The sequence below is a fragment of the Chiloscyllium plagiosum genome, chromosome 8 (genome assembly GCF_004010195.1).
Source record: "Chiloscyllium plagiosum isolate BGI_BamShark_2017 chromosome 8, ASM401019v2, whole genome shotgun sequence".
Taxonomy (NCBI): domain Eukaryota; kingdom Metazoa; phylum Chordata; class Chondrichthyes; order Orectolobiformes; family Hemiscylliidae; genus Chiloscyllium; species Chiloscyllium plagiosum.
The window spans coordinates 89,780,950-89,804,565 of NC_057717.1; the positions used below are offsets into that span (position 1 = coordinate 89,780,950).

A 23,616-nucleotide genomic window follows, 5' to 3' on the forward strand; every position below is an offset into this window, starting at 1 on the left:
AGCTCCCCCTTTGGCCCAGTGATTATAACCCTTGAACTATTGGCTGAGATCAGCAACAGAGAGCAGGACTAGAATCATGTTAGTAGCAAAGAGGAGTGGAAGACGATTGAGACTTAACAATATAGAGGAAAGAGACCAGAGTGGGACTATGGGAAGCAAAGGCCGGGGGGGGGGGGGGGGGAGAGGCGGGGGGCACAAAAGGGGACAACAGTGTACAGGAGTGGGGATTGAAAATGTTGACTTTTTCATACAATTGCATGGAAGCATACCTGCCCTTCTCCAGAAAAGGAAATTGGTTTACCACTTTATAGGGAATGCATTTACCAGTAAACTCAAACTCAGCTGTTACATTTGAGACAGCTGATTTGGGTTTTACTTCATGTTGACTTAGTCATGTGAATATTTTTAGCCTCCATGCAGAAACTGCTAATAATCACAGTCACCTTCATTTGTGTCTATCTGCTATCAGCCTTCATTAAATCTAAAATAAGGCAGTAATTGTAAGCTGGTAAAATCCTTTACATTGTTTCTTTAAAAATAATTCTGCCACGGTAGATAAAGAACCAAAGATTCCAATCCCAAAAGAATGCTTTTTTATCACAAAGAAAGAGGGCAAAAATATTAATTGAAACAAGTTAAAAATGACAAACAGGGACTTGGTCTTTTTGCCCATGCAATAACAGCAACCTATATTAAATTTATATAGCCTCTTTAATGTAACGATATCCCAAGACACTTGTCAAGGGCATCATACAACGAAGTAGTTATTTCTTCTATAATGCGATGGTTTCATTCGTGTGTGGCCTCGTGCTATACAAAAATCACTCAACACAAATAACCACTTAAAGAGTTGGTGATCTAATCATGTTATAGCCAACACATGTTTTACAAGTTTGTATTTTAAAAACAGCATTCCCAATTCACCAAGCACGTTTCAGCCAATTTGCGTTAATGAAAGACACATTATAGAAGACTACATGAAGGGTTCTTGTGGTACTCTTGCTACCTCTAGTCCATAACGCCTGCCTGCCCTTGAGGTGGGGCATAGCATGTTGAACAGGTTGGTTGATCAAAAGGGTAGATTTTAGTGATGTCTTAAATGTAAAAAGTAAGGTCGCAAGTTGGAGAGGATTAGGGAGATATTCCAGACCTTCAGGTTTAAGCACAGTCAACAATGGCAAAGCAACTAAAATCATGGATGTACAAGAGGCCAGAATTAGAGAAGGCCAGAGACTTCGGAGGGCTGTGGAGCTGGAGGAGATTACAGGGATAGAGAGGGGGAAGGCCATGGAATGATTTGACAAGGACATCAATTTTAAAAGTTATGACATTTCTTGATTGGAAATCAGTGTTGTTTAGTGAGCATTAGGGTGATGGGAGTCAAGAGTTGCTTCAAGCTGAGCCATAGCAATTTACCTTTCCAACAATCATTAATTTTTCTAAAACAAAAATTCTTGAATGAAACTGAGCTAAAAAATGTTTGACATTAAGAGAATTATTTACATGTTCTACTTCTAAAGCTGTACTTACAAACAATCGCTCCACAAAGATGGAGCTTTCACACATTTATAATGAACAAGATATGGGATACCAGGTAGCAAACTCTGATTTGTTTCCTTTCCTCAGAATTTGGTGGAAGAACATAAGCTGTAATTTCACACTAAATGTGGTTTTAACTTCACTTTGTGAACATGTTGCATTAAATTAGAAATCAAATTTAGCAAATGAGCAAGGAATTGTACCCAGTGTACAAAATGTGGCAACTTTAACACCAATCCAGGGATCAAAATATCTATCTTCTTCCAGTCTTCACATCCAAATGCATGCTAATTGCTTCTTAAAGACTTCAGGGAGCGGGGTAATTTTCAGCACAACAATTTCTAAAATGAAGTTTGTTTCAATGCATACACAATGAATAAACCATTGAGAATTTCCTTCAAATAATACGTGTTAATTACCTGACAAGGCTCTTTAACTATACAAACCAAGAATGAAATTCAGCTGTTACAGGACAGAAAAGATACCAAAAAGAAGTGATTCAGTTACTAAATACTCTAGGCTACAGTATATAGTCAGAAGATGACTTAACACTGCATAAGAGCAATGAGCAGACATGATTGATAAAGTGGAATTAGGTGAGTTACTTTTGCAGAAGGTGGCACCAACATGACAGATCAAATGGCCTCCTTTTGTAACCACCCTATGATTCAGTGATAAGCTTCAGTTCACCCAAAACTCTGATTTCCATAAGCTAACACTCACCAAACATTATTCCTCGTGCGCTCACTGACTTGTACTGGCTTTCAGTACAGCAATGTCAAAATTTGCAGACTTATTAGTTGCATAAAGTTCTGAACAATCTTGACAAGGTAAATGTGAATACGCTGTTTCCTTTTGTAGGTGAGACCAGAACAAGGGCTCGGTTTTAAAGGGGCCAATGTTCTAAAATTAGATGTTGCCCTTTTATGGAAAAGATGAAAATATTTTTATTTATGTCCATGGCTTCCATGGCTTCAAAACTCACTGCTTCAGAAGGTGGTGCGGTAAGGTCACCGAATAATTTTAATGTGGAGTTAGATAGATTTCTGTTAAGGGGTTCAAGAGTTATCAGGCGTAGATTGAAATGTGTATTTGAAACACAAACCAATTCACTGCAATCCTATTACATGTTGTTGCAGTCTCAGGCCTGCCCCTGGTCCTCACTCATTCTTTCATATCCTTTATCCTGTGAACCTCCAAGATGATTGCAATCCTCCAGTGTCGGTTGTTGCATCATCCTGCTTTCAATCATTTCACTATTGACAACTGTGTCTTCAGTTACCAAGGCTGCAAGATCTGGAGTTTCCTTCTCAAACCTCTCCATTTCTCCTCCATTCAAGATATTCATTAAAACCGAGCTGTTTTCTAATTAAAGATTTCCTTATGTGCTAAATGTTGTTTGTTAATGTACTCGAGTCCCAGGGATGTTTCACCACATTCAAAGAAGTCCTATTACCCAATTGCAACTTCTTGTTACTGAAAAAAAATGTGGTAGATGTGGATGGAGATATGAGAGAATGACAATAGTCAGCCCCACCCACCAGTCAGATTTGCATAGGAAGCAGGAACACATCTGATCTAAGCAGAACTGCAAAGATAAGCAAGAAATCTTCCTGTGACCCCGTTCACTACATCCCTCCTTATAGGCAGAGCTGAAATAACTTTCTGCCTCAGTCCAACCTGCAGCACACTATATCATTGTTCCTTATTGTCAAAGGCAGATGGGAAACAAAAAATTAATGAGCTTAAACAAGATCCACAGAAAAAAAGTGCTGCTCATGTTGGAAATCTAAAACGAGAATATAAAATGCTAGAAACACTGAGCAGATTTGGCACCATCTGTGAAGAATACCAGTTATTCTTTAAGATTTGTGCCTGTTGTGAAATAATTGGTTGCCTCTGTGATGCTGCCTGACCTGCTCAGTGTTTCAGGGTTTAAAGAAGAACAGATTCCAGACTGGCATGAGCGACAGGTACAGTTTAGCCAAATAAGGTTTAGTTTCTCTCACAATTTTCTGTCATCTTCATGCTTGATTGTTAGTGCTTGTCTCTTAGAGACATAGAGATGTACAGCATGCAAACAGACCCTTCAGTCCAACTCCATGCAGACCAAGTATCCTAACCTAATTATTCCCATTTGCCAGCACTTGGCCCATATCCCTTTAAACCCTTCCTATTCATATACCCACCCAGATTCCTTTTATACACCGTAATTTTACCAGCCCCACCACCTCCTTTGGCAGCTCATTCCATACATGCACCACCCTTTGCATGAAAAGGTTGCCTCTTAAGTCCCTTTAAATCTTTGCCCTCTCACCCTAAATTTGAGAGAATAGGTAGGAAAAAATGTTTTTGGTTGCTCATGTGAATATAGGGATGCATTATCTATGAAACATCTTTACAAAACCGTGCCGCCCACACGGTGGAGTTGCTGAAAATGATAGATTGCACTTTCACTGGCAGGTGTAGATAAACATACAGCCTGACCATGCTATATCTAAGTTGAAGGGATGAGGAGATACCAATTTAAGCTAAATGGTACTTACAGAAAGATAATAAAATAAACTGGTAACTATAACTGCATTAGCCTTATGTCAACAGAATAGACCAAATAAAAGGGGAATAATTAGTATCTGTACAAAAACAATTAGTGCATGACAAGAAACATAGTCCAACAGGAGGGCAGATTGCAACATATCCAAACTCAATTTTTTAAAAAAATGGAAATTACATACAACTGGATGCCCTAAGGTATTAGTACTGGGACCCCTACTAACTCCGAGTTACAAAAGGGACCTGAATTATAAAGGGCCGTATATCAGGATAACCGAGCAATTAGTCAAATTTGTTGAAGCAGCAAAGCAGTTACAAAGACACTGAGACCAAATTCACAACCAGGCAGAACCAAGGGGAAATAAAATCAGCATACATTAAGTGTGAGGTTTAATACAGAGAATTCAATGGGTTGAATGAATGAAAGCTAAAAACATCTCAAATTGTTAGTGAAGTTAGCACTCGCTGTATCAGGACTGTGATGAGTAGTGAACGGAATGGTGAGCGACAAGGATTTCCCCTTTGTCTATGGATGCAGTGGCGATGCAGCAAAAAGGCAGTCAGGTCTCTGTAAAGTGCTTTGGAACATTTTTCTATGTTCAATAAATCCATAAATATAAACATGCATTATATAAATGACCATCTCAAACAAGCATCTCTACTTGACATTCAATGACATTGTCACCAATTAATCCAACACAACTTCCTGGGGCTCACATTGACGAGATGCTAACTAGGCACAGGCAATAAATGCTGTACATCTGCTACATCCACATCCCACAAGAGAATAAAACGGAAACGGAAAGAATCTGTATAAATAATGTGATACGAGTTTTGTCATTGTTTGATATCTATCCTACTACGGTGATGTTGTCAGCAAACTTGTAGATGGCATTCATTCGGAATTCAGCACCACGGTTGTGGGTGACCAAGGAGGGGGGCTGAGAACACATCCTGGTAGGGTTTGGGGGGGGGTGCTCCAGTGATGAGGATTGTAGTGGAGGCGATGCAGTTGGCTATCCTCATTGATTGCCATCTATGGGTCAGGAAGCTGAGGAACCAGTTGCAGAGGACAGAGCCAAGACCAAGGACTTGGAGTTTTGAGATCAGTCTGGAGGAGATAATGGTGTTGAAGGCAGAGCTGAAGTCGATGAGCAGAAGTTTGACATAGGTGTCCTTGTTGTCCAGATGTTCCAGGGATGAATGCAGGGCTAGGGAAATGGCATCCACTGTGGACCTGTAGGCAAATTGTAGGGGATTGAGGCAGGCTGGGAGACTGGAGTTGATGTGAACCATGACCAGCCACTCAAAGCACTTCATGATTATGGAGGTCAGAGCGACTGGGTGGTAGTCACTAAGGCATGTTGCAGGTGCTTTCTTATGCACTGGGATTACAGTGGTCTTCTTGAAACAGGTGGGAACTTTGGTTTATAGGATAAATAAGTTGAAGATGTCAGAGAATACCTCTAGCAGCTGGTCCACACAGATCTAAGTGCATGGTCAGGGACTCTGTCCGAGCCAGTCGCTTTCCTTGGGTTGACTCTCAGGAAGACCAATCTGATGTCTGCAGCGGGAATGGAGGGAACAAGTCCATCCGGAGCTGTCATGGTAGGTGACACCACACTGCTGGCAATCTGCTCAAACCGAGCATAGAAAGCATTGAGCAGATCAGGGAGGAATATGTCTTTGTCCACTTGAACAGCTTGGCTAAGGGAGCAGTAAGTTCTGGAAAACAAGTCTTTGTCAAAATGCTGTCAGGGCCCATATCCTTTGCAATATCTAGTGCCTCCAAACATTTCTTGACATCATATGGGGTTGGGTTGAGTAAAGACTGATTCTGTGATGCTAGGCATCATTAGAGAAGGCAGAAATGGATCATCCACTCGGCTTTTCTGGCTGAAGGTTGCTGCAAAAGCTTCAGCCTTATCTGTTGCACTGATGTATTGGGCTCTTGCTGCATTGAGGATGGGGATACTTGTGGAGTCTCCTCCTCAGTGAGTTGTTTAATTGTTCACCACCATTTTTCACTGGTTGTGTCGGAACTGCAGAGCTTCGGACTGATCCTTGGTTGTGGGATCGCTTAGCTCTATCACTTGCTGCTTATGCTGTTTGGCATGCGAGTAGTCCTGTTTGGTGGCTTCTCCAGGTTGACACCTCATTTTTAGGTATGCCCGGTGCTGCTCCTGGCATGCCTTCCTGCACTCTCCACTGAACCAGGGTTGATCCCCTGGCTTGATGGTATGGTTGAGTGGGGGATATGTCAGGCCATGTGGTTGCAGATTGTGCTGGAGTATAGTTCTGTTGCTGTTAATGGCCCACAGCATCTCATGAATGTCCAGTCTTGAGTTGCTACATCTGTTCAAAGTCTGTCCCACTTAGCATGGGGTGATGGTGCCACACAACATGATGGAGGTTATTCTCAAAGTGAAGGTGGGAATTCATCTCCAAAAGGACTGTGCGGTTGACACGCTTACCAATACTGTCATGGACAGATGTATCTGCAGTTGGCAGGTTAGTAAGGATGAGGTCAAGCATGCTTTTCCCTCACATAGAACATAGAACATTACAGCACAGTACAGGCCCTTTGAACCTCGATGTTGCAGCGACCTGTGAAACCATTCTGAAGCCCATCTAACCTACACTATTCCATTATTATCCACATATTTATCCAATGACCATTTAAATTCCTTTAAAGTTGGCGAGTCTACCACTGTTGCAGACAGTGTTTTTCATGCCCATACTACTCTCTGAATAAAGAGCCACTCCTGACATCTGTCCTAGATTTAAGTTGTGGGGAGATAGATATATGTCTCCTCATGCTAGCCATCACCATCCAAGGTAAAAGGCTCTCACTGTCCACCCTATCTAATCCTTTGATTATCTTATATGTCTCAATTAAGTCATCCCTCAACCTTCTTCTCTCTAATGAAAACAACCTCACGTACCTCAGCCTTTCCTCATAAGACCTGCCTTCCATATCAGGCATCATCCTGGTAAATCTCGTTCTGAACCCTTTCCAAAGCTTCCTATAATGCAGTGACCAGAAATGTACGCAATACTCCAGTTCGGCCGCACCAGAGTTTTATACAGCTGCAACATGACCTCATGGCTCCAAAACTCAATTCCTCCACAAATAAAACCTAACACACTGTACACATTCTTAACAACCCTATCAACCTGGGTGGCAACTTTCAGGGATCTATGCACATGGACACCAAGATCTTTCTGCTCATCCACACTATAAGAATCTGACCATTAGCCCAGTACTCTGTATCCTGTTGTGTCTTCCAAAGTGAACACCTCACACTTTTCCGCATTAAACTCCATTTGCCACCTCTCAGTCCAGCTCTGCAATTTATCTATGTCCCTCTGTAACCTACAACATCCTTCGGCACTATCCAAACTCCACCAACCTTTGTGTCATCCGCAAATTTACTAACCCACCTTTCTACGCCCTCATCTAGGTCATTTATAAAAATGACAAACAGCAGTGGTCCCAAAACAGAACTTGTAGTACACCACTAGTAACTGAACTCCAGGATGAAAATTTCCTATTAACCACCACCACCCTGTCTTCTTACAGCTAGCCAATTTCTGATCCAAACCGCGGCACTGACAGTGCAGCACTTCCTCAGGAGTGTCACATGTACTGAAATACAATGAAAAGTATTGTTTTTGTGTGCTATCCAAGCAAATCATATTTTACATAAGTGGATCAGGCTTCAAAAGCAGATCAAACACAAGGAATTTTGCAGCAAGTTATTCATGTCCTACCTCCCAATGCCTGTCCACAATCTACAAGACACAGTCAGGAGGGTGATGGTACATTGTCCACTTATTTGGTTGGGTACAACTCTAAAAACACTAAGAAGCTCAAAAACCATTCAGGAAAAAAAACAATTGCGTTGATTGACATCCTATCCACTCACATTTAGTACAGATGCATAATGGCAGCAGTGTGTACCATCTACAAGAAGCATTGCAGCAACTCACGCAAGCCCCTTTAACAGTAGCTTCCAAACCTGTAACCCCTACTCGTTAGAAGGGCAAGGGTATCAGATGCACAGGAACACACAATCTACAAGATCCCCTTCTTTTATTAAAAATGTAAGTTGATGTTAGAGAACTACCTTTAAACTAAACAACGGCAATATAACCCCAAATGAGAAAATTAAATGCTGTCTTTATGGTGACTAAAAGGCCTAAAGAAAGATTGTTATCACAATAGCTTTACTTTGGTGGGTTTTATATATTTTAAAAAGCTTGACAGTTTGATCTGCTTACCAATTGACCTGCAAAGATGGTTTCCCTGGCTCATAATCAAATATTTACAGATCGTATGGAAACTTCACAATAACTTCTGGAACCCTCAATGGGCCATATTACAAAGGTTCAGAATGATCCAAACATTTGGGTAAATGAGTTTTATAAACCAAATGGATATTCACTCACTATCCTGATCAGCCTGTACCTTTAATAGTTGCGCTGAAAATGTGTTGCTGGAAAAGTGCAGCAGGTCAGGTAGCATCTGAGGAGCAGGAGAATCGACTTTTCGGGCATAAGCCCTTCTTCAGGTTCCTGAAGGGCTTATGCCCGAAACGTCGATTCTCCTACTCCTTGGATGCTGCCTGACCTGCTGCACTTTTCCAACAACACATTTTCAGCTCTGATCTCCAGCATCTGCAGTCCTCACTTTCTCCTTTAATAGTTGAGACCTGCTATCACTGGGAATTGTTTTGGAGTATCAGAAGCCACAGCTACTGTATGCAGTCACATTATCTAAGGAACCAATCTTGCCAACTTATTTCCAAGTGCTTAAATGGGGAAGGATGTAAGTTCAAGAAGTGTTGGTTTCCATTACAAGTCAAGTAATGAGCCACACAAAAGCTACTTCAACATGGTACTATATTTCTGCTGGTTGTGGACAGTGAAAGTGAACGGTTACTACTGCCAGACTTCTTTTTGCATGGTTAATGTAGACCTAACATGATAGTGGATGAAACCACTATATAGGAAAAGCTTTCACATGGTTTTAGAGCATTAACCTTCCAACTGCTGAACCAAGAGTATCAAAAGCAACACCTTCTGCATTTCAGTCGTCAGCAACTGACAATAGCTACAGCCATCCTGTCCCATCCCCTCACAATATTTCCACAATAGTTACCCATTTATGTTTGAGGAATATATAACAGAATCAAAATCTGCATTGGTAATAAGTTGGGATTTTATACTTCTGACTACTTAGGGGAAGGCCGTATTTTTGATATATATTACACTAACAGACACTCAAAAATAGGTGGAAGGATTAAACTGACATCAAGTCCTCAACAAACATGGACAACATGTAATTTGAAGAGGACGTGCATGGCATTATTATACAACCTTCTGAGATTGAAAAGCCATTAAAAGCTGACAGGCATGGAAATAATCAACAAGGCATTAACTTCAATCACCAGGCATGGATGCCCTATACCCTGCCAGGTACTCACTGCCTAAGAGAAGCACCATTTCCCCTCAGATATTCCAAAGGGCATGGAAGAATTATTCCCTCATAAACCGCTCCTCCTTCCCCACCAAGATTATTGGTCCCACCAATACTCACTGAGTAAGTTGAGAACTCTAACTCCCATCTCCTATAGATATTCATCAGACAACAGGAACACTATTTATGGGAAATGGAAGTATCATTGTCCCAAAACTTTAGATTCTTGTCAGGCACTAGAAGTGCTAGTTTCTCCCCATCCTATGACATTCATTGGGCAATGGGAGCATCATCCATCCGTCCAGACACTCAAAGCAACAAGAACACTATTCCTATAGTCACACACTGGGCAACAGGTGTTTTCTCTTCACATATTCACTGAGCGGTGGAAACACTAAATTTATGAGCAATAAATATCATGAATAGGAGATTCTCCATTTCTCTGCCAATAATAAGCAATGTCATAGAAGATAGACAATGTTATAGGGTTGGATTCACTGTACATATTGCACACATCACTCCAGCATATTTCATCTTTCAACATGCATGATTAGTGGAATTCCTGATCGGGGTAGTTCAAATTTCATACTCGCAAAAGACAGTGATCACAAATGTACCAATTAATTAGATAGTGAGACGTTCACTGAGACTACTCAATCCAGAATCAGTTATCAAAAAATGTTGAACTGTTGAAAAGACTGAGTATTTTTGGAAATCATGACTTCTCTATTGAATTATGAACTTACTGCTGGAAATACAATTTGTAACATAGTGAAAGAATCAACAAATTACAGATTTACAAGGAGATTACATTTACCAAAACCAGTGTTTGTTGTCTTCAAAATTCTTCCAATCAAAGCTTGGCTTGGCACGTGTGCCAGAAAGTCCAAACTCACGTTTATGAGGAACGCAGTGAGAGATGGAGGGAGCAGACCTCTGCTTCAGTACTCTGCCTTGCTACATTACCCTCCCTAGCATGGTGTTACAATTGACAGACAGAAGAATGCATGAACAATTTTCATAATTACCTTGTAGTCATTAACAGCAAGGCAGAATGGGACCATTTTTGGTTTTCAAAAATTAAATGACATGCGGAAAAAGGCAGGAAACTGGTTTAGAGGTTTTAAAGGCAAGACTAATCCAAACAACAGGAAACAATCTTCTGGTGAAACAAACATGTACATATAAAATGTACAAACCAGAGGCTGTTAGACCTACAACATCAAGCAATGCCAGGAGACAAAATCTTTTTATTTGCACCCGTTCCTCTAACATTGCTCCTTTTTTCTGCTTTCCATGACAATTCTTACTACTGTTCTATTCCCCCCTCCACAAATACTCTTCACTTATACTGATCTCGCCTTAAAATGTCTTGAAAAGTCAATGTTTTTTAGAAAATTTCTCTCAGGATGTGAGCCCTATTGTTTCTAACATTATTGCCCAACACCAGTTGCTTTGAGATGTGACGGTTGGTTTCCCCCAGAATCACTGAAACATTTTGCAGTGATGCGTTCTGATATAATTAAGTGATCTGCTTGACCACTTTAAAGTTAGAAATTGATACAGCATTGAAGTCAGAGATAAACTATAAAGAACTTCAGTGAATAAGATTGGGTTTTAATGTTATTTTAATAGCTTCATATTCATTACCAGTGTTTAATTTCCAGATATTTTAAACCAAATTCTCAAACTACCATGGTTCATATAAACTGCTTGGATTCTTAGTCCAGTAACATAACTACCATATCCAGCATCCTCTTCCTCTGCCCTTCCCTGCTCAAACCATCCCTTCAATCAACTTGTTCCCTTCTATGCCCTCTGAAGTTGACATGGGAAAGGAAATACTTTTTTGGGAAAATTTTTCAACAGAAGTTAAATTATCTTGAATTAACAACCAGAGGACAAATTCCATTTCATCTAGCACAAAGTATTTCACCATCTCCAAATGAGACACTTCGGTCCAGTGTCCGCCCATACTCCCAACAAAATTCAACTTCTGGATCTGCAGCTCCATTCCCAAATCAATTTCTGCAAATGTAACACCACTGCTCGATTTGCCTTCAGATCAAAAGACAACATTGGATGAATCTAAAAGTCGCAGTGGGCCACCTTTCTTGCCAGTGTGCCCCCCCCCCCCAAAAAACTTTATGGCCATTGAAAAATTCCTCGTATCATGGGCATCACAGCCAAACCTATTCCTCGATTTCATTTATTCACTTGTTCATTCACAAAATGTGAACATCACTGATATTGCCATCATTCATTTGTCAATTGCTAACTGCTGTTGAGAAGATGCTGATGGCCATTGAGTAGCTTGCTAGGGTATTTCAGAGGGCGGTCACAAGACAATCACAAAAGCCTAAGCAGGGTTCTTATCCTCAAGGATTTTAGAAAACAATTGGGTTTTAATCCCAGTCGAGTAGCTCCGTGGGGTCACCAGTACTGATAGTAGATTTTTATTCTATTTATTGAACTGAATTCAACATACCAGCTACCAGAGAGGCTTTTGTACTTATCAGTCCTGCAACATTACTACTGTAACATCATAGCCATATTCATTGACTTAAAAGATACAGGAAGGTGAGGGTGGACACAAATCAAGAGCAGGGTCACTACCTCAAAGTGTCAAGGTCAACTCTGGCATTCCTTCAATCTACAATTTTCAAATTATCAGCATCAATATTCACATAATTCTTTTCTGGATTCAACTAAGAAACACGTGGATTCGTATGACAAACAAAAATACTCAGTACTTTGAGACCAGAATAAGTTCTAGCAATCAGGAGGTGCGACAAGAGGTGTGAACACACCCACTAACCACAGAAACTCAACAGCAGTTACTCATGTGTTATACATTTGGTACCACCAGGCAATTATATACACAGATATGTGGACATATATAGCATACATACACATACACAACAAAACAGCACAGGCAACAGAATTAGCCAGTGCATTGTGACTATCTGCACAGCACACCCTATTCTATTTGGGTATGTGGTGCGGTGTGGTGTCAATGGGATGTAAAGTATTTCACTTTTAACTAGGGTTGAAATCCTACTCATCTTTCCACTGATAAATCTAATACAGTCATAACGACACAAATTGCAGCCCCAGAACAATTGTAATGGTTTTAGTTCTGTCACAGACAGTAAAAGTGGCAAAGCATTTTGGGCATTTTTGCAGTTACTGGAGGGAGAGAAGCACAATTCCTGTAACAGGTAAGCTGACTAAGCAGGCCCAGAGCTTGTGGCATCGATGCCTTATGAAGCTGTTAGAGAAAAGTGTGCGTGTGAGCACTTACTGAGATCAGCAACTGCACCTGTCCCAGGTGGCTTACTCAGATCATCACTCAAGACAAGAATGACAAATACTGTGAATCGTTAGGCACCCTAAAAATAACATAAGGCAAGATGTATACTACGTGTGGAAATGAGATATTTAAGTTAGAACCGTGGCAATGATGTCAGCTTATGCCAAATATTGACTGACAGGGCAGAAGAAAACATTCCAACACATGGCATGTGCACTCCCATTCCCTTTCTTCTCCATTTGCAGCTTTTGAGTAATTTAGTTTTGCAATTGCTTTACATCTACTGTCAGCTTTCCATTTAGAGTCTGGACATCTCTGGAGACAGTAGGCCGCGAAGTGACCAAACTGCAACATCATCTGCAGCATTATGAACAGGCAGTGCTGGCAAGATCACTTAATGGCTAAAGATTGTTTCAGGAACTGCTCTGTCACATTTATCTCTACAACAATCTGAATTTGTATTGTGCCTTTAATGTAAAGTGTCCTAAGGCATTTCACCGCATGGTTCTAAATAAATACAATTCAATATAAGGCACACAAAGAAACCAACTTAAAAGGGGGAAAGAGCTTAGGGTCTAGGCAGCTGAAGATATGGCTAACAAAGGTGGGACTAAAAAAATTTGGGATTTGGAAGAAGACCGAATCCTCCGATTCACAAAGATTGTAAGGTTGAAGAAGGTTACAGATATAGAAGGACAAGGCCATCCTTAAAAACATTCACCTTGTCAAATAATTCAGTTTCTTTCCTCCACGGAAAGGGATGATGGTTTAAAATGCACAATAGCATGATGCATTACAAAAATATAGAGTAAAGATCCTGTTTTGATACCATCGCCTCGATAAGTTGTTATGATCTTCTCTACCTTAATTAGTTTTACAGTTTTGGGTTATTTATTACTTTGGTTAGACCCTTGGCATGCGACTCTTATATCTATCGTGTTATTCCAGTCAAATAATAACCAAAAGAACTGCGGATGTAAATCGGGAGCAACGGCAGGTATTGCTGTGGGGGCTCGGCAGATCTGGAGGCATCTGTGAAGAAAATTCAAAGTTAACATTTCCGGTTCGCTGACCCTCTGGTTTTTCTTTACAGATGCTGCCAGACTTGTTGGCTTTTTCAGCAGTTATTCTCGTTCCATGTTATTCCAGTCATTTGGTTTGTCTCCAGCATCACCTTATTTTTAATTTTTTGTAATTATCGTCTGCCTCATTTAATGAAAATATAGGTCACTTCTTCAGTTGTTATTCAGCTACTGATACTTTACTTACATTGTCTAACACTTGGTCACCTGCAAAGACTTATTACTCAACACTCCACTCACACCATTTGTACGATCTTTCGACTTCTCTGCCCACATTGTTTGCTTCCCTCTCAATTCAACTGAAGGGGCTATGCTCCAAAAGCTTGCAATTTCAATAAACCTGTTAAATTACAACCTGGTGTCATGTGCCACAGAGTCAAAAGATGTACATCACGGAAACAGACCCTTTGATCCAACTCGTCCATGCCAACCACATATCCTAAACTAATCTAGTCCAATTTACCAGCACTTGACGATTATCCCTCTAAACCCTGCCTATTCATATATCGATTGAGGTGCCTTTTAAATACCAGCCTCCACCACTTCCTCTGGCAGCTCATTCCATATACGCACCACCCTCTTTGTGAAGAAGTTGCCCCTTAGGTCACTTTTATATCTTTCCCCTCTCACCCTAAACCTATGCCCTCTAGTTCTGGACTCCCCTAACCCAAGGAAAAGACTTTGTCTATTTACCCTCCCCGTGCCTCTCATGATTTTAGAAACCTCTATAAGGACACCCTTCAGCCTCCGATGCTCCAGGGAAAACAGCCCTAGCCTTTTCAATCTCTCCCTATAGCTCAAATCCTCCAACCCTGGCAACATTCTTGTAAATCTTTTCTGAATCGTTTCAAGTTTTACAACATCCTTCTGATAGAAAGGAGACCAGAATTGCACGCAATATTCCAAAAGTGGCTTAACCAATGTCCAGTACAGCCGCAACATGACCTCCCAATTCCTGTACTCAATATCTGACCAATAAAGGAAAGTATACAAACTACCTTCTTCACCATCCTATCTACCTGCAACTCAACTTTCAAGGAGCCATGAACCTGCACTCCAAGGTCTCTTTATTCAGCAACACTCCATAGGACCTTACCATTAAGTGTATACGTCCTGCTCTGATTTGCTTTCCCATAACGCAGCACCTCACAGTTATCTAAATTAAACTCCATCTGCTATCTACCTGCAACTCAACTTTCAAGGAGCCATGAACCTGCACTCCAAGGTCTCTTTATTCAGCAACACTCCATAGGACCTTACCATTAAGTGTATACGTCCTGCTCTGATTTGCTTTTCCATAACGCAGTACCTCACATTTATCTAAATTAAACTCCATCTGCCACTTCTCAGCCCATCTCATCAAGATCCTGTTGTCAGCTGAGGAAACCTTCTTTGCTGTCCACTACACCTCCAATTTTGGTATCATCTCCAAACTTACTCACCATACCTCATATGTTCACAGCCAAATCATTTATACAAATGATGAAAAGTAGTGGACCCAGCACCGATCCTTGTGGCACTCCACTAGTCACAGGGCTCCAGTCTGAAAAGCAACCCTCCACCACCACCACAACCACCACCCTTTTCTTTTACCTTTGAGCCAGTTCTGTATCCAATTGGCTAGTTCTCCCTGTATTCCATGAGATCTAACCTTGCTAACGAGTGTGATTTCTGACTTTGTCCACTCCAGTCCAACACCAGCACTTCCACACCAAGAAGCTGTTGTAATTGACTTAGAAGCAGCTCTTTGGATCATTGCAAATGGAAATGGGACTGGAAGGAGACTATGGGATTGTGTGTGGCAAGGAGGATATTGAAGTGACTGTGAACAGCCCAAGGGCAGCAATTCAGACTATGGGGAGTGAAATGGCCAAGGAAGATAAGAACGTGCAATTAGAAAATAAGACTTTCCAGGATTGTGATATATTATGTGCATAATCACTCAAACATGTAATATGCAGAAATAGCTGAAGAAAAAACAAGAGAAACCCCTGCCAAATTTGGAAAATTCATCTCCAACACATCCCCTCCATTGGCAATCAAAACTCATTGAGATCATCACTATCAGCCTGTTCATTAATTCTACAGCTTTCCAACATTTTGGCACTTAGTTCAATTGGTTGGATGACGGGTTTGTGATACAAAGTGATGCCAACAGCATAGGTTCAATTCCTGCATGGGATGAGGTTACGATAAACAACTATTTTCTCAATAGCACTTGAGGTATGGCGACCTTCCGGTTAAACCCCACCAACTCTAACAAGTGAGCAGCCCTGTGGTCTGTTAGCTCTATAGAAAAGTAAAATTTCCAATTGTGTTGCCCATTCCAGCCAGAAATGCTTTGAAGGGATTCCAGTAAAACAGTATCAACCCCTCAAGAGCTAGTAACCTGATCCACTCTCCTGTTCTCTGGGGGAGGAACCACTGCCAGTAATTTAACAAAGTTCTTATATTTTACAATTTCTTTCAAGTTAAAGTTCCGACTCAACCAGGCTACCTTGATAAATAAAGTGTATCAAACCAATAATTGCTCATAGCCCTCAACATCACCTAACTGGTGAAGAAACCAAAGGTTTTGGTTGGCATTCAGCTTTCTAACTAAGAACAGATCAAAGTCTTGAAGAAGTATTTGTATTTAAACATCCTCAACACTCTGTTCATTGAATCATACAGTACATAAGAGGGCCTTTGCACCATTGGAGCCTGTGCTTCTGAAACTATGCTGAATCTATACTTTTTTCAGTACTTGGCCCATAGTCTTGAACATTATGACATTTCAAGTGCGCATCCAAATACTTTTTAAAGGTTGTGAGATTACATGCCTCTATCATCCTTCCACGAAGTGCATTCAAGACTCCCACCACCCTCTGGGTTTTCCTCAACTCCCTTCTAAACCTCCTGCACTTCACCGAAAGTGCTCCCACCCTTCAACTACCTTGTCCATTCCTCTCAACTCTATGCACCTTTATCAGACTCCCACTTCAATGTTCTCTGCTCCAAATGAAACATCCCAAGCTTATTCAATCTGTCTTCATAGCTAAAGCACTCCATCCCAGCAACATCCTGGTGAATCTTGTCCGTAACCCCTTCAGGACAACTACATCCTACCCATAGTGCAGTGACCAGAATTGCGCACAGTAATCCAGCTGTTGCCTAACCCAAAGTTCTGTACAGATCCAGCATAACTTTTGTCATTCACAAACTTAATCACCCACCCCACATTCTCATCTACATTTTTTATATATATCAGGGACAACAAGGGACCCAACACATCACTGGACCCTGTGGCACATCACTGGACATCGACCTCCAGTCATACAAACAGCCTTCTACCATCATCCTCTGTCTCCTGCCACTAAGTCAATTTTGAATCCAACTTGCCAACTTCCCCTTGCTCCCATGTGCTTTTACCTTCTTCATCAATCTTACATGTGGGAGCTTGTCAAATGCCTTGCTGAAATCCATAAACAGTCATAGAGCCATAGAGAAGTATAGCACAAAAACAGACCCCTCGATTCAATTCGTCCATGCCAACCACATATCTTAAATTAATCTAGACCCATTTGCCAGCACGTGGCCCATATCCATCTAAACCATTCCTATTTATATACCCATCCAGACACCTTTTAAATGTTGCAATTGTACCAGACTCCATTTCCTCTAGCAGCTCATTCCATACATGCACCACCCTTTGCATGTAAAAGTTGCCCCTTAGGTCCCTTTTAAATCTTTCCCCTGTCACTCTAAACCTTTGCCCTCCAGTTCTGGACTCCACCACCCCAGGGAAATCCTTTATGATTTTATCACCCCTCTGCCTCTGATGCTCCAGGGAAAACAGCTCCAGCCTATTCAGCCTCTCCCTAAAGCTCAAACCTTCCAAACCTGGCAACATTCTAGTAAATCGTTTTTGAAGTTTCAAGTTTCACAATATCCTTCCTCTAGAAGGGAGACTTTTATCACCCCTCAGCCTCTGATGCTCCAGGGAAAACAGCTCCAGCCTATTCAGCCTCTCCCTATAGCTCAAACCTTCCAAACCTGGCAACATTCTAGTAAATAGTTTTTGAAGTTTCAAGTTTCACAATATCCTTCCTCTAGAAGGGAGACCAGAATTGCACACAATATATTCCAAAAGTCGCCTAACCAATATCCCGTACAGCTGCAACATGACTTCCCAACTCCTATACTCAATGCTCTGACTAATGAAGGAAAACATATCAACTATATCAACTGCATTACATGCATCTACATCCTTGTCACCTCTTTGAAAGATTCAATGGGATTTGTTAGACTTGTTCTCCTTTTGTCAAAACTATGCTGACTATTCCTGATTAAACCATGCCTCTCTAAGTGGAAATTAATTTTCTCCTTCATTAACACTAATGTGAGAATAGCTGGTCTCTAATTCCTTTGTCTACTCCTATCATCCTTCATGAAAAGTGGAACCACATCAGCTATCCTCCAGTCCTCTGGCACTGCCCTTGCGACAAGTGAGGAATTGAAAATGTGAGTCAAGGCATCTGTGATTTCCTCCTTAATCTCCCACAGCAATCTGGAGTACAACTCATCTGAACCTGGAGATTTTTTCACTTTTAAGGCTGCTAAAACCTCCAATACTTCCTCACTCCCTGCATCAATCTGCTCAAGAACCTCAGTCCATCATCATGAGTTTTGTCTCTGGATCCTACTTCTTCCAAGTGAAGACAGATGTGAAATACTCCTTCAACACTTTACTACTGTCCTCTAGCACCATGCACAGACTTCTCCCTTGGTCCCTACTCTTTCCTGGTTATTTGCTTCCTCTTGGAATACTTGTAGAAAATCTTGGATTTCTCCCTAATCTTGTCCACTAGTTGTTTTCATGTCCCACCTTTGTCCTCCTAATTGCTTTCTTAAGCTCCCCCCCCACCCCGTACATTCTTTACCCCACTGATTTGCTCCCTCTGTCAATGTTATACACATCTCTTTTTCTTTTTATCCCACTCTGAATATTCCAAAATATTCAGGATTCTCTGGGCTTGTTGTTCCTATGTTTCACCCTAAAGGGAACATATTGAGCCTGTACTCTCCCCAATTCTTCCTTGAAAGCCTTCTACTGTTCTGCTGTGGATTTATGCTCAAGAAGCTGTTTCCAGCCTATTTAACCAGATCCTGCCTTATTACAATAAGATTCACCTTACCCCTGTTCAAAACCTTTTTTTGGAAGTCATTTATTTTCCCCATAACAAACTTAAACTTACTATGCTTTCATTTCTATCACTGAAATGCTCCTCAGTACCATCTTGAACACCTATCCGCCTTTGTTCCCCAGAAGGTCAGGGGAAAAGATCTAAAAGGAACCTGAGGGAAAACCTTTACATGCAGAGGGTGGTGCATGTACGGAATGAACTGCCAGAGGCAGCGGCAGAGGCTGGTACAGTTACAACATTTAAAAGGCAAATGGATGGATATATGAATAGGAAGGGTTTGGAGGGATAGGGGCCAAATGCTGGCAAATGGTACTAGATTAATTTAGGCTATCTGGTCAGCATGACAAGTTGGATCGAAGGATCTGTTTACATACTGTACCTCTACGATTCTCATTACATCCAGCACTACAATGTCCTTCTTGGAACATGTTGATAGAAAAGATGCTCCTGAATATATTTCATGAAATCTGCCCCCTCTAAACCTCTAAAATTATACCATGCTTATCCTAATTAATGTTGGGAAAATTGAAATCTCCCCATATAATTACCCTATAATTGTTTAAACACAACTCAGGTGAATTGCCTTCATATCTACTCCTCTATTGCCCTCTGACTGTTTGAGGACCTAGAATTCACTCCTCTAACAGTGTGACTGCCCTGTTTTTATTTCTAAGCTCTGGCCACAAAGCCTCATTTGAAGACCTTTACAAAATATCATCCCTCCTTCCTACAATAACTCAATCTTTAATTAATGTGACACTACCTCCTCTATTACATAGTCCTCTCTCTCACCTGAAGATCCTATATCTTGGAATGTTAAGTTGTCACTCCCAACTTCAACCATGACTCTGTGATGGCAACGTTGGTGCAATTCCATGTATCAATCAGACCCTTAACTAAACTGCCTTACCTATAATACTCCTAGCATTAGAGGTCATCCAGCCTTGTCTGATTCTCTTGGCTCAGAGTCAGGCAGCACAGAAACAGACCCTTTGGTCCAACTCGCCTATGCCAACCAGACATCTCAGTCTGACCTAGCCCATACCCCTCTAAACCCTTCCTATTTATATGCCTATCCAGATGTCTTTTAAATGTGGTAATTGTACAGGCAGCATGGTGATTCAGTGGTTGCCTCACAGCACCAGGGACCCGAGTTTGATTCCACCCTTGGATGACTGTCTGTGGAGTTTGCACATTTTCCCTGTGTCTGCATTGGTTTCCTCTGGGTGCTCAGATCTCCTCCCACAATTCAAAGATAATCACGTTAAGTGGATTGGCCATACTAAATTGTTCATGGTGTCCAGGGATGTGTAGGTTAGATGCGGGGTTACAGGGATAGGGTCGGGGCTGGGTAGGATACTGTTTAGAGGGTTGGTGTGGAGTCAGTGGGCCAAATGATCTGCTTCCACACTGTGGGATACTGATCACTTCCACTGGAAACTCGTTCCACACACACACCACCCTCTACATGAAAAGGTTAACCTTCAAGTCCTTTTTAAATCTTTCCTTCCCCCCCCCCACCTTAGACCTATGCCCTCTAGTTATGGACTCCCCCCACCCTAAGGGAAAAGACATTCTTGTTCACCCTATCCATGTCCCTCATGATTTTGTAAACCTCTATAAGGTCACCCCTCAGCCTCTGATGCTCCTGAGAAAAAGTCCCCATAGCTCAAAGCCTCCAACCTCAGCAACATCCTTGTAAATCTTTAGATTAGATTACTTACAGTATGGAAACAGGCCCTTCAGCCCAACAAGTCCACACTGACCCTCTGAAGAGCAACCCACCCAGACCCATTCCCCTACAGCTAATACTACGGGCAATTTAGCATGGCCAATTCGCCTAACCTGCACATTTTTGGACTGTGGGAGGAAACCCACGCAGACACGGGGAGAATGTGCAAACTCCACACAGACAGTTGCCCGAGGTGGGAATTGACCCCGTGTCTCTGGCACTGTGAGGCAGCAGTGCTAATCACTGTGCCACCGTGCTGCCCTAAATCTTCTGTACCCTTTCAAGTTTAACATCTTTTCTGTAGAAGGGCAAACAGAATTGCACATATTCTAGAAGTATTGTAAGTATTCTAGAAGTGGCCTCACCAACATCTTGTACAGTTGCAACATGACATCCCAACTCTTACATTCAATGTTCAGACCAATAAAAGGCAAGCATACCAAACGTCTTCTTCATTACCCTGTCTACCTGCAACTTCATTTTCAAGAAACAATACACCTGCACCCCTAGGACTCTTTATTCAGCAACACTCCCCAGGGCACTACTATTAACTGTACAGGTCCTGCCCTGGTTTGCCTTACCAAACTGCATGGGTTTCCTCCGGGTGCTTCGGTTTTCCTTCTACTACCACTTGCTGTCTTCTGTTGGCCAGCCAATTCTGTATCCAGACAGCTAGGTTCCCCTGTATCCCATTCCTCCTGACCTTCTGAATGAGCCTACCTTGGGGAACCTTATCAAATACATTAAGGGCAAAAGAGTAACTTGGGAGAGAATGGGCCTCTTAATGGTCAATGTGACCAAGTGTGCGTGGAACCACAAGAGATTGTTGAGATACTAAACTAATATTTTTGCATCGGTATTTACTGTGGAGAAGACATGGAAGCTAGGGTACTTGAGGAAATAACTAGTGATGCATTGAAAAGATTTTATTACAGACAAGGTGTGATGGAGGTCTTAAAACACAGTCCAAAGATGTGCAGGTTAGGTGAATTGGCAAAGCTAAATTGCCCAGTGCTCAAGGTTAGGTGCATTAGTCAAGGGAAAATGCAGAGCAATAGGGTAGGGGAATGGGTCTGGGTGGGTTACTCTTCAGAGGATCGGTGTGGACTTGTTGGGCCAAATGGCCTGTTTCCACACTGTAGAGATTCTATGAAAGTGGGTTACCTCACATTTATCTAAATTAAACTCCATCTGCCACACCTCAGTCCATTGGCCCATCTGGTTAAGTGACAATCTTCTTCACTGTCCACTACACAATCTATTTTGACATCATCTACAAACTTACTTAACCATACCTCCTATATTCACATCGAAATCATTTATATAAATGACGATGAGCAGTGGACCCAGTACCGACACTGTGAAACACGACTGGTTACAGGCCGGAAAGCAACCCTCTCCTACCTTCAGGCCAATTTTGAATCCAATTGGCAAGTACCCCTAGTTCCCATGTGGCCTAACCTTATGAGCCAATCTACCATGCAAAACCTTGTCAAATGCTTTGCTGAAATCCATATCAACAATATATACCACTCTGCCTTTAATCTTCTTAGCCACCCCTTCAAAAAATTCAATCAAGTTATAATTTCCAATGCACAATGACTATCCAAATGCATGTAAATCCTGTCCCTCAGCATTTCCTCCAACAGCTTACCCATCACTGACGTCAGGCTTATTGGTCTATACTTCCCTGGCTTTTCCTTACAGCCTTTCTTAAATAATGGCACCACATTAGCCAATCTCCAATCTTCCAGCACCTCATCCATGGTTGTCAATGATACAAATATCCCTGCAAGGGGCCCGGCAATCACTTTCCTAGCTTCCTACAAAATTCTCGGAAACACCGAATCAGGTCTTGAGGATTTATCTACCTTTATATGTTTTAAGACCTCCATCACACCTAGTCTGTAATAAAATCTTTTCAATGCATCACTAGTTATTTCCTCAAGTACCCTAGCTTCCATGTCTTCTCCACAGTAAATACCGATGCAAAAATATTAGTTTAGTATCTCAACAATCTCTTGTGGTTCCACCCACACTTGGTCACATTGACCATTAAGAGGCCCATTCTCTCCCAAGTTACTCTTTTGCCCTTAATGTATTTGATAAGGTTCCCCAAGGTAGGCTCATTCAGAAGGTCAGGAGGAATGGGATACAGGGGAACCTAGCTGTCTGGATATAGAATTGGCTGGCCAACAGAAGACAGCAAGTGGTAGTAGAAGGAAAACCGAAGCACCCGGAGGAAACCCATGCAGTTTGGTAAGGCAAACCAGGGCAGGACCTGTACAGTTAATAGTAGTGCCCTGGGGAGTGTTGCTGAATAAAGAGTCCTAGGGGTGCAGGTGTATTGTTTCTTGAAAATGAAGTTGCAGGTAGACAGGGTAATGAAGAAGACGTTTGGTATGCTTGCCTTTTATTGGTCTGAACATTGAATGTAAGAGTTGGGATGTCATGTTGCAACTGTACAAGATGTTGGTGAGGCCACTTCTAGAATACTTACAATACTTCTAGAATATGTGCAATTCTGTTTGCCCTTCTACAGAAAAGATGTTAAACTTGAAAGGGTACAGAAGATTTAGGGCAGCACGGTGGCACAGTGATTAGCACTGCTGCCTCACAGTGCCAGAGACACGGGGTCAATTCCCACCTCGGGCAACTGTCTGTGTGGAGTTTGCACATTCTCCCCGTGTCTGCGTGGGTTTCCTCCGGGTGCTCCGGTTTCCTCCCAC

The 23,616-nt window shown here is 41.7% G+C and overlaps 1 protein-coding gene across 1 annotated transcript in view; it reads right to left on the reverse strand.

Annotated features, from left to right (window-relative positions):
• The window catches only part of LOC122552173 (cAMP-dependent protein kinase catalytic subunit alpha-like), a 213,375-nt gene that overhangs the window by 154,886 nt on the left and 34,873 nt on the right, over window positions 1-23,616 (reverse strand). The gene's annotated exons all lie outside the window — the stretch shown is intronic.